Raw genomic sequence first — 12,142 nt, forward strand, 5'->3', positions numbered from 1 at the left:
GGCAACACCAGGGAGGGGCAGACACCGTTAGTAGGCCGTAACCAAAGTTGAAGGCCAAATGCAGTTTAATATCTGATACTATAGGCCGAAAGCCAGAAGGTTGAAGCACAGCTTTATTCAGTTGAGGGCAACACCAGGGAGGGGCAGACACCGTTAGTAGGCCCTAACCACCAATTTTTAAAAACACAGCACTTAATGAGAGCCAGAAGGTTGAAGCTCAGCTTTATTCAGTTGAGGGCAACACCAGGGAGGGGCAGACACCGTTAGTAGGCCCTAACCACCAATTTTTAAAAACACAGCACTTAATGAGAGCCAGAAGGTTGAAGCTCAGCTTTATTCAGTTGAGGGCAACACCAGGGAGGGGCAGACACCGTTAGTAGGCCCTAACCACCATTTTGTTTTTTAAAAAACACTTAATGAGAGCCAGAAGGTTGAAGCTCAGCTGTATTCAGTGGAGGACAACACCAGGCAGGGGCAGACACCGTTAGTAGGCCCTAACCACCATTTTTTAAAAACACAGCACTTAATGAGAGCAAGAAGGTTGAAGCTCAGCTGTATTCAGTTGAGGGCAACACCAGGGAGGGGCAGACACCGTTAGTAGGCCCTAACCACCATTTTGTTTTTTAAAAAACACTTAATGAAAGCCAGAAGGTTGAAGCTCAGCTGTATTCAGTTGAGGACAACACCAGGGAGGGGCAGACACCGTTAGTAGGCCGTAACCAAAGTTGAAGGCCAAATGCAGTTTAATATCTGATACTATAGGCCGAAAGCCAGAAGGTTGAAGCACAGCTTTATTCAGTTGCAGCTTCTTTGCAATAATATAAAGAAGACGCGACAGGACAACACTCGGTGGATGCCATATCTGTGTTTTCAATGGAAAAAAACCTTTCAGTTAACTACTTGCAGGAGAAAGTTTTTGTAGCTGGTGGCCAATTTTGGTACTGTACCAGTTTTTGGTTGTATGTGTTTTTGTTTTTAATGTTAAAATGTATGCATTTGATATCTCTCCAGTATTTTCTTTATTATAAGCAAAATACTTATTTTTATATTTTCTAATGTTTTATACCGGAGTGTTCCTCAGGACACGCTTAGAAACTTGATAATTGGTTCCAGGGGTACACGGGCAGCAATGGTCTGGTCAGTGGAGGCCTAGTGGAAGGAGGGACCGCAGACAGGCTTTGAAGGCCTAACATGATAAAATGGGCTGGCTGTAGGCACTTTATAATTGGTTCCAGGGGTACACGGGCAGCAGTGGTCTGGTCAGTGGAGGCCTAGTGGAAGGAAGGACCGCAGACAGGCTTCGAAGGCCTAACATGATAAAATGGGCTGGCTGTAGGCACTTTATAATTGGTTCCAGGGGTACACGGGCAGCAGTGGTCTGGTCAGTGGAGGCCTAGTGGAAGGAAGGACTGCAGACAGGCTTCGAATGCCTAACATGATAAAATGGGCTGGCTGTAGGCACTTTATAATTGGTTCCAGGGGTACACGGGCAGCAGTGGTCTGGTCAGTGGAGGCCTAGTGGAAGGAGGGACCGCAGACAGGCTTTGAAGGCCTAACATGATAAAATGGGCTGGCTGTAGGCACTTTATAATTGGTTCCAGGGGTACACGGGCAGCAGTGGTCTGGTCAGTGGAGGCCTAGTGGAAGGAGGGACCGCAGACAGGCTTCGAAGGCCTAACATAATAAAATGGGCTGGCTGTAGGCACTGTAAAATAGGTTCCAGTGGTACACGGGCAGCAGTGGTCTGGTCAGTGGAGGCCTAGTGGAAGGAGGGACCGCAGACAGGCTTTGAAGGCCTAACATGATAAAATGGGCTGGCTGTAGGCACTTTATAATTGGTTCCAGGGGTACACGGGCAGCAGTGGTCTGGTCAGTGGAGGCCTAGTGGAAGGAGGGACCGCAGACAGGCTTTGAAGGCCTAACATGATAAAATGGGCTGGCTGTAGGCACTGTAAAATAGGTTCCAGGGGTACACGGGCAGCAGTGGTGTGGTCAACGGAGGCCGATTGTAATGAGTGTCTGCCAGTTAGTAGTCAAAAAACAACAAATAAATGTGAATGTCTCGCATTAAAACAAAGACACTAAAGGGTGCAATCATTAGGTTCAGGGGTGGGATCCTCTGCGTTGTTTCAGACCTACTAATTTAGCGCAAAGTATTTACTGTGGTAAATAGAGGACACTGCCCCTGACTATGTTATGTACCATCATACATGTCAACACAATGGTATTGTCAGTGGCAGGTATGGAAGGATGTCAGCGCATAGACTAAACATTGGTGGAAGTGTGAGAGATAACTGTGGAAGTGGTAGAGCAATGTTTGACCTGGGGGTGGGTGAACTCTCTTGTGGCCGGCGGTACAGGCCCAGGGCCCCTCATGTTACAACAGTGTGTCTGACGTTGGGTGCGCACCACCACCGCCAGAGACACTTTATTGTACTATGAGGGACCCAGTACCAATGCCGTCGACCAAAAGCGAGCACACCCACCTCTTCAGGCAAACAGCTGTCTCACGGGTGCTTGCGCCAAGTCGCGATACCACGGCCCCGTGTGGGGAGTTTGGCCATTTAGGGAGGTGTAAACATGTCATATGCCGGACAATCAGCTGCAGAAAATTAGACATTAGAAAAGTAATTCACAGTAGTCCACAGGCAACAGCTTTTCATAGGAAAGCTAGGTGTCGGCCGGGCAAGGTGGGGCAAAAGATTTTGAAATCCAGTTGTGGTTCATTTTAATGAATGTTAGATCATCAACATTTTGGGTAGCCAGACGAGTCCTTTTTTCGGTTAATATTGAACCTGCAGCACTGAATACTCTTTCTGATAGGACACTTGCTGCCGGGCAAGCAAGCTCCTGCAATGCATATTCTGCCAATTCTGGCCAGGTGTCTAATTTTGAGGCCCAGTAATCAAATGGGAATGACGGTTGAGGGAGAACATCGATAAGGGATGAAAAATAGTTAGTAACCATACTGGACAAATGTTGTCTCCTGTCACTTTCAATTGATGCAGCAGTACCTGTCCTGTCTGCGGTCATAGCAAAATCACTCCACAACCTGGTCAGAAAACCCCTTTGTCCAACGCCACTTCTGATGTGTGCACCCCTAACACTACTAATCTGCTGCCCCCTGGAGCTCGTGTGATAACGATCACGTGCGCTGTGTGCTGGGAATGCCTGAAGCAAACGGTCAACAAGAGTTGATTGTTTGGTTGCTAATATTAGTTCCAAGTTCTCATGTGGCATAATATTTTGCAATTTGCCTTTATAGCGTGGATCAAGGAGGCAGGCCAACCAGTAATCGTCATCGTTCATCATTTTCGTTATGCGTGTGTCCCTTTTTAGGATACGTAAGGCATAATCCGCCATGTGGGCCAAAGTTCCAGTTGTCAAATCTCCGGTTGTGATTGGTTGAGGGGCAGTTTCAGGCAAATCTACGTCACTTGTGTCCCTCAAAAAACCAGAACCCGGCCTTGCCACGCAACCAATTTCCAGTGCCCCCGGGAAAGCTTCCGCATTAAAAATATACTCATCCCCATCATCCTCCTCGTCCTCCACCTCCTCTTCGCCTGCTACCTCGTCCTGTACACTGCCCTGACCAGACAATGGCTGACTGTCATCAAGGCTTTCCTCTTCCTCTGGTGCAGACGCCTGCTCCTTTATGTGCGTCAAACTTTGCATCAGCAGACGCATTAGGGGGATGCTCATGCTTATTACGGCGTTGTCTGCACTAACCAGCCGTGTGCATTCCTCAAAACACTGAAGGACTTGACACATGTCTTGTATCTTGGACCACTGCACACCAGACAACTCCATGTCTGCCATCCTACTGCCTGCCCGTGTATGTGTATCCTCCCACAAAAACATAACAGCCCGCCTCTGTTGGCACAGTCTCTGAAGCATGTGCAGTGTTGAGTTCCACCTTGTTGCAACGTCTATGATTAGGCGATGCTGGGGAAGGTTCAAAGACCGCTGATAGGTCTGCATACGGCTGGAGTGTACAGGCGAACGTCGGATATGTGAGCAAAGTCCACGCACTTTGAGGAGCAGGTCGGAGAACCCAGGATAAGTTTTCAATAAGCACTGCACCACCAGGTTTAAGGTGTGAGCCAGGCAAGGAATGTGTTTCAGTTGGGAAAGGGAGATGGCAGCCATGAAATTCCTTCCATTATCACTCACTACCTTGCCTGCCTCAAGATCTACTGTGCCCAGCCACGACTGCGTTTCTTGTTGCAAGAACTCGGACAGAACTTCCGCGGTGTGTCTGTTGTCGCCCAAACACTTCATAGCCAATACAGCCTGCTGACGCTTGGCAGTAGCTGGCCCATAATGGGACAACTGGTGTGCAACAGTGTCATCTGCCGATGGAGTGGTTGGCCGACTGTGGTCTGTGGAAGAGCTGTAGCTTCTGCAGGAGGACGAGGAGGAGGAGGAGGAGGTGGTGCGAACGCCTACAGCCAACTGTTTCCTAGACCGTGGGCTAGGCACAACTGTCCCGAAATTGATGTCCCCTGAGGACCCTGCATCCACCACATTCACCCAGTGTGCCGTGATGGACACATAACGTCCCTGGCCATGCCTACTGGTCCATGCATCTGTAGTCAGGTGCACCTTTGTACTCACAGATTGCCTGAGTGCATGGACGATGCGCTGTTTAACATGCTGGTGCAGGGCCGGGATGGCTTTTCTGGAAAAAAAGTGTCGACTGGGTAGCTCGTATCGTGGTTCAGCGTACTCCATCAGGGCTTTGAAAGCTTCGCTTTCAACTAACCGGTAGGGCATCATCTCTAACGATATTAGTCTAGCTATGTGGGCGTTAAAACCCTGTGTATGCGGATGCGAGGATAAGTACTTCCTTTTTCTAACCAGAGTCTCATGTAGTGTGAGCTGAACTGGAGAGATGGAGATCGTGGAACTTGCGGGTGTGCCGGTGGACATGGCAGACTGCGAGACGGTTGGAGATGGTATTGTTTCCGCCGGTGACCTAGATGCAATATTTCCTCCTACAAAACTGGTGATTCCCTGACCCTGAGTGCTTTTGGCTGGCAAAGAAACCTGCACAGATACTGCCGGTGGTGCGGAAAATGGTGGCCTTACAGTGACGGAAGGGATGTTGCGTTGCTGACTAGCTTCATTGGCCGAGGGTGCTACAACCTTAAGGGACGTTTGGTAGTTAGTCCAGGCTTGAAAATGCATGGTGGTTAAGTGTCTATGCATGCAACTAGTATTGAGACATTTCAGATTCTGACCTCTGCTTAAGCTAGTTGAACATTTTTGACAGATGACTTTGCGCTGATCAATTGGATGTTGTTTAAAAAAATGCCAGACTGCACTCTTCCTAGCTTCGGATCCCTTTTCAGGTATTGCAGACTGAGCTTTAACCGGATGGCCACGCTGTCCTCCAACAGGTTTTGGCTTTGACACGCGTTTTGGGCCAGATACGGGCCCGGCAGATGGAACCTGTTGCGATGTTGATGCCTGCTGCGGCCCCTCCTCCACCTCCTCTTCTGAACTACTGCCGCCTGCACCCTGTTCCCCCAATGGCTGCCAATCGGGGTCAATAACTGGGTCATCTATTAACTCCTCTTCGAGCTCGTGTGCAACTTCGTCTGTGTCACTGTGTCGGTCGGTGGTATAGCGTTCGTGGCGGGGCAACATAGTCTCATCAGGGTCTGATTGTGGATCAGTACCCTGAGAGGGCAATGTGGTGGTCTGAGTCAAAGGAGCAGCATAGTACTCTGGCTGTGGATCAGTGCACTCCATGTCAGAATCAACTTGTAATGGGCATGGCCTGTTAAGTGTTTCACTTTGTAAGCCAGGGACGGTATGTGTAAAGAGCTCCATGGAGTAACCCGTTGTGTCGCCTGCTGCATCCTTCTCTCTTGTTGTAGTTTTTGCTGAAGAGGACAAGGAAGCGACTTGTCCCTGACCGTGGACATCCACAAGCGACGCGCTGCTTTTACATTTACCAGTTTCAGAAGAGGAGGCAAAAGAGCTAGAGGCTGAGTCTGCAATGTAAGCCAAAACTTGCTGTTGCTGCTCCGCCTTTAAAAGCGGTTTTCCTACTCCCAGAAAAGAGAGCGTTCGAGGCCTTGTGTAGCCAGACGACGAAACTGGCTCCACAGCTCCAGACTTACGTGGAATATTTTTATCCCCACGACCACCTGATGCTCCACTACCACTACCATCATTACCAGCTGACAATGAACGCCCACGGCCACGACCTCTTGCACCAGACTTCCTCATTGTTTTAAAAACTTAACCAAAGTAACTTTATTTGTTGCTGTCAAACAACTTACACGGTAAGCTATAACTTCAGTATGATTTCAATATCCCTTAACAGGTTGGTGAGACCACAAGGAAAATCAGGCACAATGTTACACACTCTGTTTTCTGTGGCACAAAATCACAGAGATGCCACACACGCAGGACTGTCACTCAAGCACAAATGTCAATATTAATCTCCCACCTTTTTTTTTTTTCCCTCAGGGAGACTTTAGAAACCAAATAAGATAAATTGTTTTTTTCAGGGACAATTTAGAAACCAAATAATAATAATAAAAAAAAAAAAGCTTTCTATGGCCCAGTGCCCACTGAGTGAGAGATGGCGCGCACAGGAGTCAGGATCAGGAGTGGCACACAAGCCCTGAGGACAGTATTAATCTCCCACTGATGGATGTAGTGGTTTTTTTTTTCAGTTAGATTTTAGAACCCAAATCAAGCAAAAAAATAAATAGGCTTTCTATGGCCCACTGAGTGAGAGATGGCGCTCACAGGAGTCAGGATCAGGAGTGGCACACAAGCCCTGAGGACAGTATTAATCTCCCACTGATGGATGTAGTGATTTTTTTTTCAGGTAGATTTTAGAACCCAAATCAAGCAAAAAAATAAATAGGCTTTCTATGGCCCACTGAGTGAGAGATGGCGCTCACAGGAGTCAGGATCAGGAGTGGCACACAAGCCCTGAGGACAGTATTAATCTCCCACTGATGGATGTAGTGTTTTTTTTTTCAGGTAGATTTTAGAACCCAAATCAAGCAAAAAAATAAATAGGCTTTCTATGGCCCACTGAGTGAGAGATGGCGCTCACAGGAGTCAGGATCAGGAGTGGCACACAAGCCCTGAGGACAGTATTAATCTCCCACTGATGGATGTAGTGTTTTTTTTTTTCAGTTAGATTTTAGAACCCAAATCAAGCAAAAAAATAAATAGGCTTTCTATGGCCCACTGAGTGAGAGATGGCGCGCACAGGAGTCAGGATCAGGAGTGGCACACAAGCCCTGAGGACAGTATTAATCTCCCACTGATGGATGTAGTGTTTTTTTTTTTCAGGTAGATTTTAGAACCCAAATCAAGCAAAAAAATAAATAGGCTTTCTATGGCCCACTGAGTGAGAGATGGCGCGCACAGGAGTCAGGATCAGGAGTGGCACACAAGCCCTGAGGACAGTATTAATCTCCCACTGATGGATGTAGTGTTTTTTTTTTTTCAGTTAGATTTTAGAACCCAAATCAAGCAAAAAAATAAATAGGCTTTCTATGGCCCACTGAGTGAGAGATGGCGCACACAGGGATGGCACACACACGGATGGCACTCTAGCAGAAATGCAAATCTTAATCTCCCACAAAAAAAAAAAAAACAGGGACTGTCCTACAATTACTATCTCCCTGCAGTAATCTCAGCCAGGTATGGCAGGTAGCAATAGGAGTGGACTGATGCACAAATTAAATAAAAAGTGTGGACAAACAAAAAAGATAGCTGTGCAGAAAGGAACAAGAGGATATGTGCTTTGAAAAAAGCAGTTGGTTTCCACAGTGGCGTACACACAGCAATACAGCTATCACGGAGCCTTCTAGGGCAGCCCAATGAGCTACAGCGCTGAGAGAAAAAAAAAAAATGTAGCTTCCACTGTCCCTGCACACCGAAGGTGGTGTTGGACAGTGGAAATCGCTACAGCACAAGCGGTTTGGTGGTTAGTGGACCCTGCCTAACGCTCTCCCTGCTTCTGACGAAGCGGCAACAACCTCTCCCTAAGCTCAGATCAGCAGCAGTGAGATGGCGGTCGGCGGGAACGCCCCTTTATAGCCCCTGTGACGCCGCAGACAGCAAGCCAATCACTGCAATGCCCTTCTCTAAGATGGTGGGGACCAGGACCTATGTCATCACGCTGCCCACACTCTGCGTTCACCTTCATTGGCTGAGAAATGGCGCTTTTCGCGTCATTGAAACGCGACTTTGGCGCGAAAGTCGCGTACCGCATGGCCGACAAGCACAGGGGTCGGATCGGGTTTCATGAGACGCCGACTTAGCCAAAAGTCGGCGACTTTTGAAAATGAACGACCCGTTTCGCTCAACCCTAATGGTGACCAGCAGCTAGAAGAACATTCTGGGTCCACAGACACAGAAATGTTTGAAATAGAGGAACACAGTATTGTAACTGAGGAGCAAACTGAAGTTGCTTCAGATGAACAGCAACATGATAGTTTAGATGATCTTGTTGAAACTGTGTCAATACGTTCTTTCATTCATCACATGCGCTGTGTTGTGCATACGCTACAGCTGGCTATAAGAGACAGTCTGCAAGAAGGACATGCTGCTGCACTGATTGGCAAGGTGAGAAAATTGGCTACTATTGCCAGAACCCCTAAAGTTGACTCAATTTTGAAGAGACATGATGGAAAAGGGGCAATTATTGATCAAGCCACACGATGGGGCAGTACTTACTTAATGATTCAGCGCTTGGTTGAACTGAAAACCTTTCTTGTAGACATGGCTAACCCTCAACTGACGCTAAATGAAAGTCAGTGGAATCAGGTGACTGAGCTGGAAAAGTTGCTAGAGCACCCATTTACAGTGACTAAAAAATTACAAGCAGAGGACTTAACTCAGGTATTTTCTTAAAGGAGTGGAAGAACCTGATGTTTCGCCTGTCCCAAAGAGGAGGGTTAATTGCAAGTGGCATTGCTACATCAATGAAACGGAGAGAGGAGCTACTATTACAAAATTACATTCTTTTGGCTGCTGTTTGTGTAGACCCAATGCATCGGATTCTTCTAGATGATCAACAGCTAACTAAAGGAAAAGAAGCTCTGTTTGAAATAGCAGTAAGGATGAAAGGGTTGCAGAACAGTCAGGAGGAACAAGAAGAATTTGGTCGTCCTGCCACATCTTCACCCTCATCAACTGATGAAGAATTTAATTTCGAAAAATATTTGGATCACAAGAACCGTGCAAAGCGTTCCCGCATAGAAGAGTCATCCCCATCAAAGAACACAGCCAGTACATTTCAGCAGAATTTTTCATGTGCACTAAAAGAAATTGAGAAATTTGACCGTTCATCAAAAATAACAGTGCAACAAGCGATTCCTCTGTATCCTGACATTGTCAGAGATGTTGCCCGAGTGGTTACTGCTTTGCCACAACCCAAGTTAGTGTAGAGAGGTTGTTCTCTGCTCTCAAAATAATTAGATCAGATTTGAGGGCATCCATGAAGGAGGATCTGACAGAGGCAATACTTTTTCTGAGGACAAATTTATAGATTTCTTCTTATTAACTGCATAACATAACTGCATATTTACTTACAAGAGTTTAGAAAAGTTTATAAAAGTTATTTGCTATATTCTAATTGTATTCTAATAAATATAGTTTTTGCTCTAAGTGGTCTGATTACTAATATGATGGTGAGAAACTGAATAAACACGATGTTAATATTTTACAACAGTAAAGTTATTGTTACGAATTGGCCATTTATGAAGGAGTCGGAGTTGGAGTCGCAACTGTGGCTTACCGACTCCACCGCCCTGACTCAAAGTATTCTCAATTTTTCCTATTTTCTAGAGCAGTAATGCAATTCAAATTTCATATACTTCAGGTTTGCACGCTATATCGCTACAGTGTGCTACTTTATTTTGTTGACAATACAAAGCTGACATCAACCCCATAAACTAATATCCCACATGCCAGCGCACCAGGGCAAGAGGAAAGAGCAAAGGCTAAGAGCCAGAAATGACACATCTATTGGATGCACCATTTCTGGGGAGGCAAAGGAATGGCATTATTAGTCTGGGAGGGGGCCAATATCTATGTCCCATCACAGCCTATTAATATCAGCCTGCAGCTGTCTGTTTAGCTTTTGCTGATAAATATAAGGGGGCCCCACTCCATTTTTTGGGTCCTCCCTTTTTAATAACCAGGAAAGGCTAAGTAGACAGCTGTGAGCTGATATTAGTAGGCTAGGAAGCTAAATAGATATTGGCCCCTTCCCAGACTATTAAGACCAGCTCTCAGATGTCTGCTTTCCCTCAGCTGATTAATAAAAATAAAGGGCACCCTTCGCCACTGTTTTCTTTATTAGCTAAATACAAGTACAGTATGGCTGTGAATTTACTGTACTCAGCTGATGAAATGTTGGGTTTCCTTTGAGAAGTGTGGGTATAAATCGCACAACATACACATGGTCCGTGTGCGGCCCGATTTTTTCCTCACACCCACTGACGAGTCTCGGCGGCTTTACGCGGCCATACACAGCCTGCTGCGATTACTTCCTCCCCCCGATGAGCACGGCCTCACGGACACTGGTCACAGCCTCACGGACACTGGTCACAGCCTCACGGACACTGGTCACAGCGCACACCGAGGCTTTCTCACGCCGTACGCGCCAACTGTATACGCAGATGAGAGTGACCCCATAGGCCGGACACCGTGCACTACACGTACCTGTGTGACCGGCGCCCTATACTCACCCCCTCCCAGTGCAGCCCCCCATGGATCAGTGGGGGTCTCACCAGTACATTGCCCCTTTATCAGGGCAGCTGCTGCAGGGCATTAGTGTGGTGACCTGGTGATGGCCCAGCTGCCCTTTCCCTGCTAGGTCTTGTGAGTCCTTTTGCTGTTTTTCTCACACACCCGTCAGGCAGAGGCTCCCTGGTACCTGTAGTTCCCCACCGCTCCTCGCAATACTCGCCCGCTGCCTCCTATACAGTCAGGGTCTTGCAGTCACCACCTCACACACCTGCCCGGCGCTGCAGGTGTTAATGAGCGCTCCCGCCCCCTCGTGGTCAGGTGACCGCAGAGCCCGCATACGTCATCACTCTGCGACCCCGGAGCTGTCTGTGCGGGGGTCCCCGAGGGTGTGCGGTACGGACGGTGACACTGTGCGGTGAGTTCATGCTCCGCGGGCCGATAGTCTGGGGAGCAGCAGGGGGACCCCCTCAGAGACCCCCTGTCAGGGCCCCGGCGGTGTGCGCGGTGCCCCGGAAGCGGTGTGCTGCATCCTGCGGCTTCATCCATTGTACGCTCGCGGGAAGACCCTCCGTGTGTTACTCCGTATAGATCTGTGTGCAGGAGATGCCCGGCCCCCGACCGGGAGACAGGCGGTGAGTGGCGTCACTCCGTGCACGGGGCTTCTTAAAGGGATCGGCTGCTCCCTACACATAAGCCTCCATTACTGGACCATGATGAGTTCTGCGACTTTCTATGACCCCTGGCACCAGATGACTATTAACTCTTCGCTGTCAGTGGATGAAACCTCCTTGTTCACAAAACGTGCGTCTCCGGCCCGCAGACCCCCATAGTGACCGATCGCACAGGGTCCCTCTGCGGCGACCAGGAGGGAAAACTGCGCATACATGAGATTGGTGTCACATGACAATAATGTTATTTCTATAGCGCCAACATATTGCGCAGCGATGTACAATGAGGGGACGTATACAGCGCTCACAGAGTAGCACGCCGGAGCAGTGAGGGTCCTGCCCGCAGCGTACATGGGGGCTGGTCCTGTCCGGCCATTATAATGAGGGCTGGGATATAGCGCTCACCGGCCAGGAGCTAGTGCCGTCACCGAGTGCTGGTAGGGGCCAGATGAGCAGGACTGTGATAGTCCGGCCCACGCTCCTGTGTGAGCGCCACGTCACCCACCAGAGTCTCCAGCCTCTAAACAATGTTTCTATTCACTGTTTGTGAGAAATAACAGAATATTGTAACTTTGTAGCAAACGTCTTGTTTACAAACAACTTTCTTCGCTTTGTAGCAGATGACTTGTCCGTGGCAGGAGGCACGGCAGGTCATTAGTAATGTCACGTGCCTGTCCTTCCTACAGGGTCACCCTGCTGCTGTCAGTGATTTCCCAGATGGTTCAGGTTTGTGCTGG

At 48.2% G+C, this 12,142-nt stretch overlaps 2 protein-coding genes across 6 annotated transcripts in view; one reads left to right on the forward strand and one right to left on the reverse strand.

Annotated features, from left to right (window-relative positions):
• Window positions 1–11,055, reverse strand: part of NHLRC3 (NHL repeat containing 3) — a 54,176-nt gene extending 43,121 nt beyond the window's left edge. Inside the window, exon 1 of one of the 2 annotated variants that reach the window (XM_077298177.1) lies at window positions 10,925–11,055. The gene's annotated coding sequence lies outside the window, so the exon portion shown is untranslated. Of the gene's footprint in view, window positions 1–10,736; window positions 10,884–10,924 lie in introns of those variants that run through there. The other variant, XM_077298178.1, reaches the window with a different exon arrangement.
• PROSER1 (proline and serine rich 1) overlaps window positions 11,024–12,142 on the forward strand; it is a 61,212-nt gene continuing 60,093 nt past the window's right edge. For 2 of the 4 annotated variants that reach the window (XM_077298175.1, XM_077298173.1), the window contains exon 1: window positions 11,214–11,369. The gene's annotated coding sequence lies outside the window, so the exon portion shown is untranslated. Of the gene's footprint in view, window positions 11,153–11,213; window positions 11,370–12,142 lie in introns of those variants that run through there. The other 2 variants (XM_077298174.1, XM_077298176.1) reach the window with 2 other exon arrangements.

Source organism: Ranitomeya variabilis, chromosome 3, assembly GCF_051348905.1.
Source record: "Ranitomeya variabilis isolate aRanVar5 chromosome 3, aRanVar5.hap1, whole genome shotgun sequence".
In the NCBI taxonomy this organism is placed as follows: Eukaryota; Metazoa; Chordata; class Amphibia; order Anura; family Dendrobatidae; genus Ranitomeya; species Ranitomeya variabilis.